This window comes from Oncorhynchus tshawytscha, linkage group LG18, assembly GCF_018296145.1.
Source record: "Oncorhynchus tshawytscha isolate Ot180627B linkage group LG18, Otsh_v2.0, whole genome shotgun sequence".
NCBI lineage: Eukaryota > Metazoa > Chordata > Actinopteri > Salmoniformes > Salmonidae > Oncorhynchus > Oncorhynchus tshawytscha.
In genome coordinates, this window is record NC_056446.1 from 46,576,906 (window position 1) to 46,593,210 (window position 16,305).

Here is a 16,305-nt window from a genome sequence, read left to right on the forward strand (position 1 = left end):
GGATAGCAAACCAGTTGAGGTCTACCAAACTACAGGGCTGGATGGCAAACCGTTTGAGGTCTACCAAACTACAGTGCTGGATGGCAAACCAGTTGAGGTATACCAAACTACAGTGCTGGATAGCAAACCAGTTGAGGTATACCAAACTACAGTGCTGGATAGCAAACCAGTTGAGGTATACCAAACTACAGTGCTGGATAGCAAACCAGTTGAGGTATACCAAACTACAGTGCTGGATAGCAAACCAGTTGAGGTATACCAAACTACAGGGCTGGATGGCATACCAGTTGAGGTATACCAAACTACAGGGCTGGATAGCAAACCAGTTGAGGTATACCAAACTACAGGGCTGGATAGCATACCAGTTGAGGTATACCAAACTCCAGTGCTGGATAGCAAACCAGTTGAGGTCTACCAAACTACAGGGCTGGATGGCAAACCGTTTGAGGTCTACCAAACTACAGTGCTGGATGGCAAACCAGTTGAGGTATACCAAACTACAGTGCTGGATGGCAAACCAGTTGAGGTCTACCAAACTCCAGTGATGGATAGCAAACCAGTTGAGGTATACGAAACTACAGGGCTGGATAGCATACCAGGTGAGGTATACCAAAATACAGTGCTGGATGGCAAACCAGTTGAGGTATACCAGTCTCCAGTGCTGGATAGCAAACCAGTTGAGGTATACCAAACTACAGGGCTGGATGGCAAACCAGTTGAGGTATACCAAACTACAGTGCTGGATGGCAAACCAGTTGAGGTATACCAAACTACAGTGCTGGATAGCAAACCAGTTGAGGTATACCAAACTACAGTGCTGGGTAGCAAACCAGTTGAGGTATACCAAACTACAGTGCTGGATAGCAAACCAGTTGAGGTATACCAAACTACAGGGCTGGATAGCATACCAGTTGAGGTATACCAAACTCCAGTGCTGGATAGCAAACCAGTTGAGGTCTACCAAACTACAGGGCTGGATGGCAAACCGTTTGAGGTCTACCAAACTACAGTGCTGGATAGCAAACCAGTTGAGGTATACCAAACTACAGTGCTGGATAGCAAACCAGTTGAGGTATACCAAACTACAGTGCTGGATAGCAAACCAGTTGAGGTATACCAAACTACAGTGCTGGATAGCAAACCAGTTGAGGTATACCAAACTACAGGGCTGGATGGCATACCAGTTGAGGTATACCAAACTACAGGGCTGGATAGCAAACCAGTTGAGGTATACCAAACTACAGGGCTGGATAGCATACCAGTTGAGGTATACCAAACTCCAGTGCTGGATAGCAAACCAGTTGAGGTCTACCAAACTACAGGGCTGGATGGCAAACCGTTTGAGGTCTACCAAACTACAGTGCTGGATGGCAAACCAGTTGAGGTATACCAAACTACAGTGCTGGATGGCAAACCAGTTGAGGTCTACCAAACTCCAGTGATGGATAGCAAACCAGTTGAGGTATACCAAACTACAGGGCTGGATAGCATACCAGGTGAGGTATACCAAAATACAGTGCTGGATGGCAAACCAGTTGAGGTATACCAGTCTCCAGTGCTGGATAGCAAACCAGTTGAGGTATACCAAACTACAGGGCTGGATGGCAAACCAGTTGAGGTATACCAAACTACAGTGCTGGATGGCAAACCAGTTGAGGTATACCAAACTACAGTGCTGGATAGCAAACCATTTGAGGTATACCAAACTACAGTGCTGGATAGCAAACCAGTTGAGGTATACCAAACTACAGTGCTGGATAGCAAACCAGTTGAGGTATACCAAACTACAGGGCTGGATAGCATACCAGTTGAGGTATACCAAACTCCAGTGCTGGATAGCAAACCAGTTGAGGTCTACCAAACTACAGGGCTGGATGGCAAACCGTTTGAGGTCTACCAAACTACAGTGCTGGATGGCAAACCAGTTGAGGTATACCAAACTACAGTGCTGGATAGCAAACCAGTTGAGGTATACCAAACTACAGTGCTGGATAGCAAACCAGTTGAGGTATACCAAACTACAGTGCTGGATAGCAAACCAGTTGAGGTATACCAAACTACAGTGCTGGATAGCAAACCAGTTGAGGTATACCAAACTACAGGGCTGGATGGCATACCAGTTGAGGTATACCAAACTACAGGGCTGGATAGCAAACCAGTTGAGGTATACCAAACTACAGGGCTGGATAGCATACCAGTTGAGGTATACCAAACTCCAGTGCTGGATAGCAAACCAGTTGAGGTCTACCAAACTACAGGGCTGGATGGCAAACCGTTTGAGGTCTACCAAACTACAGTGCTGGATGGCAAACCAGTTGAGGTATACCAAACTACAGTGCTGGATGGCAAACCAGTTGAGGTCTACCAAACTCCAGTGATGGATAGCAAACCAGTTGAGGTATACGAAACTACAGGGCTGGATAGCATACCAGGTGAGGTATACCAAAATACAGTGCTGGATGGCAAACCAGTTGAGGTATACCAGTCTCCAGTGCTGGATAGCAAACCAGTTGAGGTATACCAAACTACAGGGCTGGATGGCAAACCAGTTGAGGTATACCAAACTACAGTGCTGGATGGCAAACCAGTTGAGGTATACCAAACTACAGTGCTGGATAGCAAACCAGTTGAGGTATACCAAACTACAGTGCTGGATAGCAAACCAGTTGAGGTATACCAAACTACAGTGCTGGATAGCAAACCAGTTGAGGTATACCAAACTACAGGGCTGGATAGCATACCAGTTGAGGTATACCAAACTCCAGTGCTGGATAGCAAACCAGTTGAGGTCTACCAAACTACAGGGCTGGATGGCAAACCGTTTGAGGTCTACCAAACTACAGTGCTGGATGGCAAACAAGTTGAGGTCTACCAAACTACAGGGCTGGATGGCAAACCGTTTGAGGTCTACCAAACTACAGCGCTGGATGGCAAACCAGTTGAGGTCTACCAAACTACAGGGCTGGATAGCAAACCAGTTGAGGTATACCAAACTACAGTGCTGGATAGCAAACCAGTTGAGGTATACCAAACTACAGTGCTGGATAGCAAACCAGTTGAGGTATACCAAACTACAGTGCTGGATAGCAAACCAGTTGAGGTATACCAAACTACAGTGCTGGATGGCAAACCAGTTGAGGTATACCAAACTACAGGGCTGGATAGCAAACCAGTTGAGGTATACCAAACTACAGGGCTGGATAGCATACCAGTTGAGGTATACCAAACTCCAGTGCTGGATAGCAAACCAGTTGAGGTCTACCAAACTACAGGGCTGGATGGCAAACCGTTTGAGGTCTACCAAACTACAGTGCTGGATGGCAAACCAGTTGAGGTATACCAAACTACAGTGCTGGATGGCAAACCAGTTGAGGTCTACCAAACTCCAGTGATGGATAGCAAACCAGTTGAGGTATACCAAACTACAGGGCTGGATAGCATACCAGGTGAGGTATACCTAAATACAGTGCTGGATGGCAAACCAGTTGAGGTATACCAGTCTCCAGTGCTGGATAGCAAACCAGTTGAGGTATACCAAACTACAGGGCTGGATGGCAAACCAGTTGAGGTATACCAAACTACAGTGCTGGATGGCAAACCAGTTGAGGTATACCAAACTACAGTGCTGGATAGCAAACCAGTTGAGGTATACCAAACTACAGTGCTGGATAGCAAACCAGTTGAGGTATACCAAACTAGAGTGCTGGATAGCAAACCAGTTGAGGTATACCAAACTACAGGGCTGGATAGCATACCAGTTGAGGTATACCAAACTACAGTGCTGGATGGCAAACCAGTTGAGGTATACCAAACTACAGTGCTGGATAGCAAACCAGTTGAGGTATACCAAACTACAGGGCTGGATAGCATACCAGTTGAAGTATACCAAACTACAGGGCTGGATGGCAAACCAGTTGAGGTATACCAAACTCCAGTGATGGATGGCAAACCAGTTGAGGTATACCAAACTACAGTGCTGGATGGCAAACCAGTTGAGGTATACCAAACTACAGTGCTGGATAGCAAACCAGTTGAGGTATACCAAACTACAGGGCTGGATAGCATACCAGTTGAGGTATACCAAACTACAGGGCTGGATAGCAAACCAGTTGAGGTATACCAAACTACAGGGCTGGATAGCATACCAGTTGAGGTATACCAAACTCCAGTGCTGGATAGCAAACCAGTTGAGGTCTACCAAACTACAGGGCTGGATGGCAAACCGTTTGAGGTCTACCAAACTACAGTGCTGGATGGCAAACAAGTTGAGGTCTACCAAACTACAGGGCTGGATGGCAAACCGTTTGAGGTCTACCAAACTACAGCGCTGGATGGCAAACCAGTTGAGGTCTACCAAACTACAGGGCTGGATAGCAAACCAGTTGAGGTATACCAAACTACAGTGCTGGATGGCAAACCAGTTGAGGTATACCAAACTACATTGCTGGATAGCAAACCAGTTGAGGTATACCAAACTACAGGGCTGGATGGCAAACCAGTTGAGGTATACCAAACTACAGGGCTGGATGGCAAACCAGTTGAGGTATACCAAACTACAGTGCTGGATAGCAAACCAGTTGAGGTATACCAAACTACAGTGCTGGATAGCAAACCAGTTGAGGTATACCAAACTACAGGGCTGGATGGCAAACCAGTTGAGGTATACCAAACTACAGTGCTGGATGGCAAACCAGTTGAGGTATACCAAACTACAGTGCTGGATAGCAAACCAGTTGAGGTATACCAAACTACAGTGCTGGATAGCAAACCAGTTGAGGTATACCAAACTACAGTGCTGGATAGCAAACTTGTTGAGGTATACCAAACTACAGGGCTGGATTGCATACCAGTTGAGGTATACCAAACTACAGGGCTGGATAGCAAACCAGTTGAGGTATACCAAACTACAGGGCTGGATAGCATACCAGTTGAGGTATACCAAACTCCAGTGCTGGATAGCAAACCAGTTGAGGTCTACCAAACTACAGGGCTTGATGGCAAACCGTTTGAGGTCTACCAAACTACAGTGCTGGATGGCAGACCAGTTGAGGTCTACCAAACTACAGGGCTGGATGGCAAACCGTTTGAGGTCTACCAAACTACAGTGCTGGATGGCAAACCAGTTGAGGTCTACCAAACTACAGGGCTGGATGGCAAACCGTTTGAGGTCTACCAAACTACAGGGCTGGATAGCAAACCAGTTGAGGTATACCAAACTACAGGGCTGGATGGCAAACCGTTTGAGGTCTACCAAACTACAGGGCTGGATAGCAAACCAGTTGAGGTATACCAAACTACAGTGCTGGATGGCAAACCAGTTGAGGTATACCAAACTACAGGGCTGGATGGCAAACCAGTTGAGGTATACCAAACTACAGTGATGGATAGCAAACCAGTTGAGGTATACCAAACTACAGGGCTGGATGGCAAACCAGTTGAGGTATACCAAACTACAGGGCTGGATGGCAAACCAGTTGAGGTATACCAAACTACAGTGATGGATAGCAAACCAGTTTAGGTATACCAAACTACAGTGCTGGATAGCAAACCAGTTGAGGTATACCAAACTACAGTGCTGGATGGCAAACCAGTTGAGGTATACCAAACTACAGGGCTGGATGGCAAACCAGTTGAGGTATACCAAACTCCAGTGATGGATGGCAAACCAGTTGAGGTATACCAAACTACAGTGCTGGATGGCAAACCAGTTGAGGTATACCAAACTCCAGGGATGGATAGCAAACCAGTTGAGGTATACCAAACTACAGGGCTGGATAGCATACCAGGTGAGGTATACCAAACTACAGTGCTGGATGGCAAACCAGTTGAGGTATACCAGTCTCCAGTGCTGGATAGCAAACCAGTTGAGGTATACCAAACTACAGGGCTGAATGGCAAACCAGTTGAGGTATACCAAACTACAGTGCTGGATGGCAAACCAGTTGAGGTATACCAAACTACAGTGCTGGATAGCAAACCAGTTGAGGTATACCAAACTACAGTGCTGGATAGCAAACCAGTTGAGGTATACCAAACTACAGTGCTGGATAGCAAACCAGTTGAGGTATTCCAAACTACAGGGCTGGATGGCAAACCAGTTGAGGTATACCAAACTACAGTGCTGGATGGCAAACCAGTTGAGGTATACCAAACTACAGGGCTGGATGGCAAACCAGTTGAGGTATACCAAACTACAGTGCTGGATGGCAAACCAGTTGAGGTATACCAAACTACAGTGCTGGATGGCAAACCAGTTGAGGTATACCAAACTACAGTGCTGGATAGCAAACCAGTTGTAGTATACCAAACTACAGTGCTGGATAGCAAACCAGTTGAGGTATACCAAACTACAGGGCTGGATAGCATACCAGTTGAGGTATACCAAACTACAGTGCTGGATGGCAAACCAGTTGAGGTATACCAAACTACAGTGCTGGATAGCAAACCAGTTGAGGTATACCAAACTACAGGGCTGGATATCATACCAGTTGAGGTATACCAAACTACAGGGCTGGATGGCAAACCAGTTGAGGTATACCAAACTCCAGTGATGGATGGCAAACGAGTTGAGGTATACCAAACTACAGTGCTGGATGGCAAACCAGTTGAGGTATACCAAACTCCAGTGATGGATGGCAAACGAGTTGAGGTATACCAAACTACAGTGCTGGATGGCAAACCAGTTGAGGTATACCAAACTACAGTGCTGGATAGCAAACCAGTTGAGGTATACCAAACTACAGTGCTGGATGGCAAACCAGTTGAGGTATACCAATCTACAGGGCTGGATGGCAAACCAGTTGAGGTATACGAAACTACAGGGCTGGATGGCAAACCAGTTGAGGTATACCAAACTACAGGGCTGGATGGCAAACCAGTTGAGGTATACCAAACTACAGTGCTGGATAGCAAACCAGTTGAGGTATACCAAACTACAGTGCTGGATAGCAAACCAGTTGAGGTATACCAAACTACAGGGCTGGATGGCAAACCAGTTGAGGTATACCAAACTACAGTGCTGGATGGCAAACAAGTTGAGGTATACCAAACTACAGTGCTGGATAGCAAACCAGTTGAGGTATACCAAACTACAGTGCTGGATAGCAAACCAGTTGAGGTATACCAAACTACAGTGCTGGATGGCAAACCAGTTGAGGTATACCAAACTACAGGGCTGGATGGCAAACCAGTTGAGGTATACCAAACTCCAGTGATGGATGGCAAACCAGTTGAGGTATACCAAACTACAGTGCTGGATGGCAAACCAGTTGAGGTATACCAAACTCCAGTGATGGATAGCAAACCAGTTGAGGTATACCAAACTACAGGGCTGGATAGCATACCAGGTGAGGTATACCAAACTACAGTGCTGGATGGCAAACCAGTTGAGGTATACCAGTCTCCAGTGCTGGATAGCAAACCAGTTGAGGTATACCAAACTACAGGGCTGAATGGCAAACCAGTTGAGGTATACCAAACTACAGTGCTGGATGGCAAACCAGTTGAGGTATACCAAACTACAGGGCTGGATGGCAAACCAGTTGAGGTATACCAAACTACAGGGCTGGATGGCAAACCAGTTGAGGTATACCAAACTACAGTGATGGATAGCAAACCAGTTGAGGTATACCAAACTACAGTGCTGGATAGCAAACCAGTTGAGGTATACCAAACTACAGTGCTGGATGGCAAACCAGTTGAGGTATACCAAACTACAGTGCTGGATGGCAAACCAGTTGAGGTATACCAAACTACAGTGCTGGATAGCAAACCAGTTGAGGTATACCAAACTACAGTGCTGGATAGCAAACCAGTTGAGGTATACCAAACTACAGTGCTGGATGGCAAACCAGTTGAGGTATACCAATCTACAGGGCTGGATGGCAAACCAGTTGAGGTATACCAAACTACAGGGCTGGATGGCAAACCAGTTGAGGTATACCAAACTACAGGGCTGGATGGCAAACCAGTTGAGGTATACCAAACTACAGTGCTGGATAGCAAACCAGTTGAGGTATACCAAACTACAGTGCTGGATAGCAAACCAGTTGAGGTATACCAAACTACAGGGCTGGATGGCAAACCAGTTGAGGTATACCAAACTACAGTGCTGGATGGCAAACAAGTTGAGGTATACCAAACTACAGTGCTGGATAGCAAACCAGTTGAGGTATACCAAACTACAGTGCTGGATAGCAAACCAGTTGAGGTATACCAAACTACAGTGCTGGATGGCAAACCAGTTGAGGTATACCAAACTACAGGGCTGGATGGCAAACCAGTTGAGGTATACCAAACTCCAGTGATGGATGGCAAACCAGTTGAGGTATACCAAACTACAGTGCTGGATGGCAAACCAGTTGAGGTATACCAAACTCCAGTGATGGATAGCAAACCAGTTGAGGTATACCAAACTACAGGGCTGGATAGCATACCAGGTGAGGTATACCAAACTACAGTGCTGGATGGCAAACCAGTTGAGGTATACCAGTCTCCAGTGCTGGATAGCAAACCAGTTGAGGTATACCAAACTACAGGGCTGAATGGCAAACCAGTTGAGGTATACCAAACTACAGTGCTGGATGGCAAACCAGTTGAGGTATACCAAACTACAGTGCTGGATAGCAAACCAGTTGAGGTATACCAAACTACAGTGCTGGATAGCAAACCAGTTGAGGTATACCAAACTACAGTGCTGGATAGCAAACCAGTTGAGGTATTCCAAACTACATGGCTGGATGGCAAACCAGTTGAGGTATACCAAACTACAGTGCTGGATGGCAAACCAGTTGAGGTATACCAAACTACAGGGCTGGATGGCAAACCAGTTGAGGTATACCAAACTACAGTGCTGGATGGCAAACCAGTTGAGGTATACCAAACTACAGTGCTGGATGGCAAACCAGTTGAGGTATACCAAACTACAGTGCTGGATAGCAAACCAGTTGTAGTATACCAAACTACAGTGCTGGATAGCAAACCAGTTGAGGTATACCAAACTACAGGGCTGGATAGCATACCAGTTGAGGTATACCAAACTACAGTGCTGGATGGCAAACCAGTTGAGGTATACCAAACTACAGTGCTGGATAGCAAACCAGTTGAGGTATACCAAACTACAGGGCTGGATATCATACCAGTTGAGGTATACCAAACTACAGGGCTGGATGGCAAACCAGTTGAGGTATACCAAACTCCAGTGATGGATGGCAAACGAGTTGAGGTATACCAAACTACAGTGCTGGATGGCAAACCAGTTGAGGTATACCAAACTACAGTGCTGGATAGCAAACCAGTTGAGGTATACCAAACTACAGTGCTGGATGGCAAACCAGTTGAGGTATACCAATCTACAGGGCTGGATGGCAAACCAGTTGAGGTATACGAAACTACAGGGCTGGATGGCAAACCAGTTGAGGTATACCAAACTACAGGGCTGGATGGCAAACCAGTTGAGGTATACCAAACTACAGTGCTGGATAGCAAACCAGTTGAGGTATACCAAACTACAGTGCTGGATAGCAAACCAGTTGAGGTATACCAAACTACAGGGCTGGATGGCAAACCAGTTGAGGTATACCAAACTACAGTGCTGGATGGCAAACAAGTTGAGGTATACCAAACTACAGTGCTGGATAGCAAACCAGTTGAGGTATACCAAACTACAGTGCTGGATAGCAAACCAGTTGAGGTATACCAAACTACAGTGCTGGATGGCAAACCAGTTGAGGTATACCAAACTACAGGGCTGGATGGCAAACCAGTTGAGGTATACCAAACTCCAGTGATGGATGGCAAACCAGTTGAGGTATACCAAACTACAGTGCTGGATGGCAAACCAGTTGAGGTATACCAAACTCCAGTGATGGATAGCAAACCAGTTGAGGTATACCAAACTACAGGGCTGGATAGCATACCAGGTGAGGTATACCAAACTACAGTGCTGGATGGCAAACCAGTTGAGGTATACCAGTCTCCAGTGCTGGATAGCAAACCAGTTGAGGTATACCAAACTACAGGGCTGAATGGCAAACCAGTTGAGGTATACCAAACTACAGTGCTGGATGGCAAACCAGTTGAGGTATACCAAACTACAGTGCTGGATAGCAAACCAGTTGAGGTATACCAAACTACAGTGCTGGATAGCAAACCAGTTGAGGTATACCAAACTACAGTGCTGGATAGCAAACCAGTTGAGGTATTCCAAACTACAGGGCTGGATGGCAAACCAGTTGAGGTATACCAAACTCCAGTGATGGATAGCAAACCAGTTGAGGTATACCAAACTACAGGGCTGGATAGCATACCAGGTGAGGTATACCAAACTACAGTGCTGGATGGCAAACCAGTTGAGGTATACCAGTCTCCAGTGCTGGATAGCAAACCAGTTGAGGTATACCAAACTACAGGGCTGAATGGCAAACCAGTTGAGGTATACCAAACTACAGTGCTGGATGGCAAACCAGTTGAGGTATACCAAACTACAGGGCTGGATGGCAAACCAGTTGAGGTATACCAAACTACAGGGCTGGATGGCAAACCAGTTGAGGTATACCAAACTACAGTGATGGATAGCAAACCAGTTGAGGTATACCAAACTACAGTGCTGGATAGCAAACCAGTTGAGGTATACCAAACTACAGTGCTGGATGGCAAACCAGTTGAGGTATACCAAACTACAGTGCTGGATGGCAAACCAGTTGAGGTATACCAAACTACAGTGCTGGATAGCAAACCAGTTGAGGTATACCAAACTACAGTGCTGGATAGCAAACCAGTTGAGGTATACCAAACTACAGTGCTGGATGGCAAACCAGTTGAGGTATACCAATCTACAGGGCTGGATGGCAAACCAGTTGAGGTATACCAAACTACAGGGCTGGATGGCAAACCAGTTGAGGTATACCAAACTACAGGGCTGGATGGCAAACCAGTTGAGGTATACCAAACTACAGTGCTGGATAGCAAACCAGTTGAGGTATACCAAACTACAGTGCTGGATAGCAAACCAGTTGAGGTATACCAAACTACAGGGCTGGATGGCAAACCAGTTGAGGTATACCAAACTACAGTGCTGGATGGCAAACAAGTTGAGGTATACCAAACTACAGTGCTGGATAGCAAACCAGTTGAGGTATACCAAACTACAGTGCTGGATAGCAAACCAGTTGAGGTATACCAAACTACAGTGCTGGATGGCAAACCAGTTGAGGTATACCAAACTACAGGGCTGGATGGCAAACCAGTTGAGGTATACCAAACTCCAGTGATGGATGGCAAACCAGTTGAGGTATACCAAACTACAGTGCTGGATGGCAAACCAGTTGAGGTATACCAAACTCCAGTGATGGATAGCAAACCAGTTGAGGTATACCAAACTACAGGGCTGGATAGCATAGCAGGTGAGGTATACCAAACTACAGTGCTGGATGGCAAACCAGTTGAGGTATACCAGTCTCCAGTGCTGGATAGCAAACCAGTTGAGGTATACCAAACTACAGGGCTGAATGGCAAACCAGTTGAGGTATACCAAACTACAGTGCTGGATGGCAAACCAGTTGAGGTATACCAAACTACAGTGCTGGATAGCAAACCAGTTGAGGTATACCAAACTACAGTGCTGGATAGCAAACCAGTTGAGGTATACCAAACTACAGTGCTGGATAGCAAACCAGTTGAGGTATTCCAAACTACAGGGCTGGATGGCAAACCAGTTGAGGTATACCAAACTACAGTGCTGGATGGCAAACCAGTTGAGGTATACCAAACTACAGGGCTGGATGGCAAACCAGTTGAGGTATACCAAACTACAGTGCTGGATGGCAAACCAGTTGAGGTATACCAAACTACAGTGCTGGATGGCAAACCAGTTGAGGTATACCAAACTACAGTGCTGGATAGCAAACCAGTTGTAGTATACCAAACTACAGTGCTGGATAGCAAACCAGTTGAGGTATACCAAACTACAGGGCTGGATAGCATACCAGTTGAGGTATACCAAACTACAGTGCTGGATGGCAAACCAGTTGAGGTATACCAAACTACAGTGCTGGATAGCAAACCAGTTGAGGTATACCAAACTACAGGGCTGGATATCATACCAGTTGAGGTATACCAAACTACAGGGCTGGATGGCAAACCAGTTGAGGTATACCAAACTCCAGTGATGGATGGCAAACGAGTTGAGGTATACCAAACTACAGTGCTGGATGGCAAACCAGTTGAGGTATACCAAACTACAGTGCTGGATAGCAAACCAGTTGAGGTATACCAAACTACAGTGCTGGATGGCAAACCAGTTGAGGTATACCAATCTACAGGGCTGGATGGCAAACCAGTTGAGGTATACGAAACTACAGGGCTGGATGGCAAACCAGTTGAGGTATACCAAATTACAGGGCTGGATGGCAAACCAGTTGAGGTATACCAAACTACAGTGCTGGATAGCAAACCAGTTGAGGTATACCAAACTACAGTGCTGGATAGCAAACCAGTTGAGGTATACCAAACTACAGGGCTGGATGGCAAACCAGTTGAGGTATACCAAACTACAGTGCTGGATGGCAAACAAGTTGAGGTATACCAAACTACAGTGCTGGATAGCAAACCAGTTGAGGTATACCAAACTACAGTGCTGGATAGCAAACCAGTTGAGGTATACCAAACTACAGTGCTGGATGGCAAACCAGTTGAGGTATACCAAACTACAGGGCTGGATGGCAAACCAGTTGAGGTATACCAAACTCCAGTGATGGATGGCAAACCAGTTGAGGTATACCAAACTACAGTGCTGGATGGCAAACCAGTTGAGGTATACCAAACTCCAGTGATGGATAGCAAACCAGTTGAGGTATACCAAACTACAGGGCTGGATAGCATACCAGGTGAGGTATACCAAACTACAGTGCTGGATGGCAAACCAGTTGAGGTATACCAGTCTCCAGTGCTGGATAGCAAACCAGTTGAGGTATACCAAACTACAGGGCTGAATGGCAAACCAGTTGAGGTATACCAAACTACAGTGCTGGATGGCAAACCAGTTGAGGTATACCAAACTACAGTGCTGGATAGCAAACCAGTTGAGGTATACCAAACTACAGTGCTGGATAGCAAACCAGTTGAGGTATACCAAACTACAGTGCTGGATAGCAAACCAGTTGAGGTATTCCAAACTACAGGGCTGGATGGCAAACCAGTTGAGGTATACCAAACTACAGTGCTGGATGGCAAACCAGTTGAGGTATACCAAACTACAGGGCTGGATGGCAAACCAGTTGAGGTATACCAAACTACAGGGCTGGATGGCAAACCAGTTGAGGTATACCAAACTACAGTGATGGATAGCAAACCAGTTGAGGTATACCAAACTACAGTGCTGGATAGCAAACCAGTTGAGGTATACCAAACTACAGTGCTGGATGGCAAACCAGTTGAGGTATACCAAACTACAGGGCTGGATGGCAAACCAGTTGAGGTATACCAAACTACAGTGCTGGATGGCAAACCAGTTGAGGTATACCAAACTACAGGGCTGGATGGCAAACCAGTTGAGGTATACCAAACTACAGGGCTGGATGGCAAACCAGTTGAGGTATACCAAACTACAGTGATGGATAGCAAACCAGTTGAGGTATACCAAACTACAGTGCTGGATAGCAAACCAGTTGAGGTATACCAAACTACAGTGCTGGATGGCAAACCAGTTGAGGTATACCAAACTACAGTGCTGGATGGCAAACCAGTTGAGGTATACCAAACTACAGTGCTGGATAGCAAACCAGTTGAGGTATACCAAACTACAGTGCTGGATAGCAAACCAGTTGAGGTATACCAAACTACAGTGCTGGATGGCAAACCAGTTGAGGTATACCAATCTACAGGGCTGGATGGCAAACCAGTTGAGGTATACCAAACTACAGGGCTGGATGGCAAACCAGTTGAGGTATACCAAACTACAGGGCTGGATGGCAAACCAGTTGAGGTATACCAAACTACAGTGCTGGATAGCAAACCAGTTGAGGTATACCAAACTACAGTGCTGGATAGCAAACCAGTTGAGGTATACCAAACTACAGGGCTGGATGGCAAACCAGTTGAGGTATACCAAACTACAGTGCTGGATGGCAAACAAGTTGAGGTATACCAAACTACAGTGCTGGATAGCAAACCAGTTGAGGTATACCAAACTACAGTGCTGGATAGCAAACCAGTTGAGGTATACCAAACTACAGTGCTGGATGGCAAACCAGTTGAGGTATACCAAACTACAGGGCTGGATGGCAAACCAGTTGAGGTATACCAAACTCCAGTGATGGATGGCAAACCAGTTGAGGTATACCAAACTACAGTGCTGGATGGCAAACCAGTTGAGGTATACCAAACTCCAGTGATGGATAGCAAACCAGTTGAGGTATACCAAACTACAGGGCTGGATAGCATACCAGGTGAGGTATACCAAACTACAGTGCTGGATGGCAAACCAGTTGAGGTATACCAGTCTCCAGTGCTGGATAGCAAACCAGTTGAGGTATACCAAACTACAGGGCTGAATGGCAAACCAGTTGAGGTATACCAAACTACAGTGCTGGATGGCAAACCAGTTGAGGTATACCAAACTACAGTGCTGGATAGCAAACCAGTTGAGGTATACAAAACTACAGTGCTGGATAGCAAACCAGTTGAGGTATACCAAACTACAGTGCTGGATAGCAAACCAGTTGAGGTATTCCAAACTACAGGGCTGGATGGCAAACCAGTTGAGGTATACCAAACTACAGTGCTGGATGGCAAACCAGTTGAGGTATACCAAACTACAGGGCTGGATGGCAAACCAGTTGAGGTATACCAAACTACAGTGCTGGATGGCAAACCAGTTGAGGTATACCAAACTACAGTGCTGGATGGCAAACCAGTTGAGGTATACCAAACTACAGTGCTGGATAGCAAACCAGTTGTAGTATACCAAACTACAGTGCTGGATAGCAAACCAGTTGAGGTATACCAAACTACAGGGCTGGATAGCATACCAGTTGAGGTATACCAAACTACAGTGCTGGATGGCAAACCAGTTGAGGTATACCAAACTACAGTGCTGGATAGCAAACCAGTTGAGGTATACCAAACTACAGGGCTGGATATCATACCAGTTGAGGTATACCAAACTACAGGGCTGGATGGCAAACCAGTTGAGGTATACCAAACTCCAGTGATGGATGGCAAACGAGTTGAGGTATACCAAACTACAGTGCTGGATGGCAAACCAGTTGAGGTATACCAAACTACAGTGCTGGATAGCAAACCAGTTGAGGTATACCAAACTACAGTGCTGGATGGCAAACCAGTTGAGGTATACCAATCTACAGGGCTGGATGGCAAACCAGTTGAGGTATACGAAACTACAGGGCTGGATGGCAAACCAGTTGAGGTATACCAAATTACAGGGCTGGATGGCAAACCAGTTGAGGTATACCAAACTACAGTGCTGGATAGCAAACCAGTTGAGGTATACCAAACTACAGTGCTGGATAGCAAACCAGTTGAGGTATACCAAACTACAGGGCTGGATGGCAAACCAGTTGAGGTATACCAAACTACAGTGCTGGATGGCAAACAAGTTGAGGTATACCAAACTACAGTGCTGGATAGCAAACCAGTTGAGGTATACCAAACTACAGTGCTGGATAGCAAACCAGTTGAGGTATACCAAACTACAGTGCTGGATGGCAAACCAGTTGAGGTATACCAAACTACAGGGCTGGATGGCAAACCAGTTGAGGTATACCAAACTCCAGTGATGGATGGCAAACCAGTTGAGGTATACCAAACTACAGTGCTGGATGGCAAACCAGTTAGAGGTATACCAAACTCCAGTGATGGATAGCAAACCAGTTGAGGTATACCAAACTACAGGGCTGGATAGCATACCAGGTGAGGTATACCAAACTACAGTGCTGGATGGCAAACCAGTTGAGGTATACCAGTCTCCAGTGCTGGATAGCAAACCAGTTGAGGTATACCAAACTACAGGGCTGAATGGCAAACCAGTTGAGGTATACCAAACTACAGTGCTGGATGGCAAACCAGTTGAGGTATACCAAACTACAGTGCTGGATAGCAAACCAGTTGAGGTATACCAAACTACAGTGCTGGATAGCAAACCAGTTGAGGTATACCAAACTACAGTGCTGGATAGCAAACCAGTTGAGGTATTCCAAACTACAGGGCTGGATGGCAAACCAGTTGAGGTATACCAAACTACAGTGCTGGATGGCAAACCAGTTGAGGTATACCAAACTACAGGGCTGG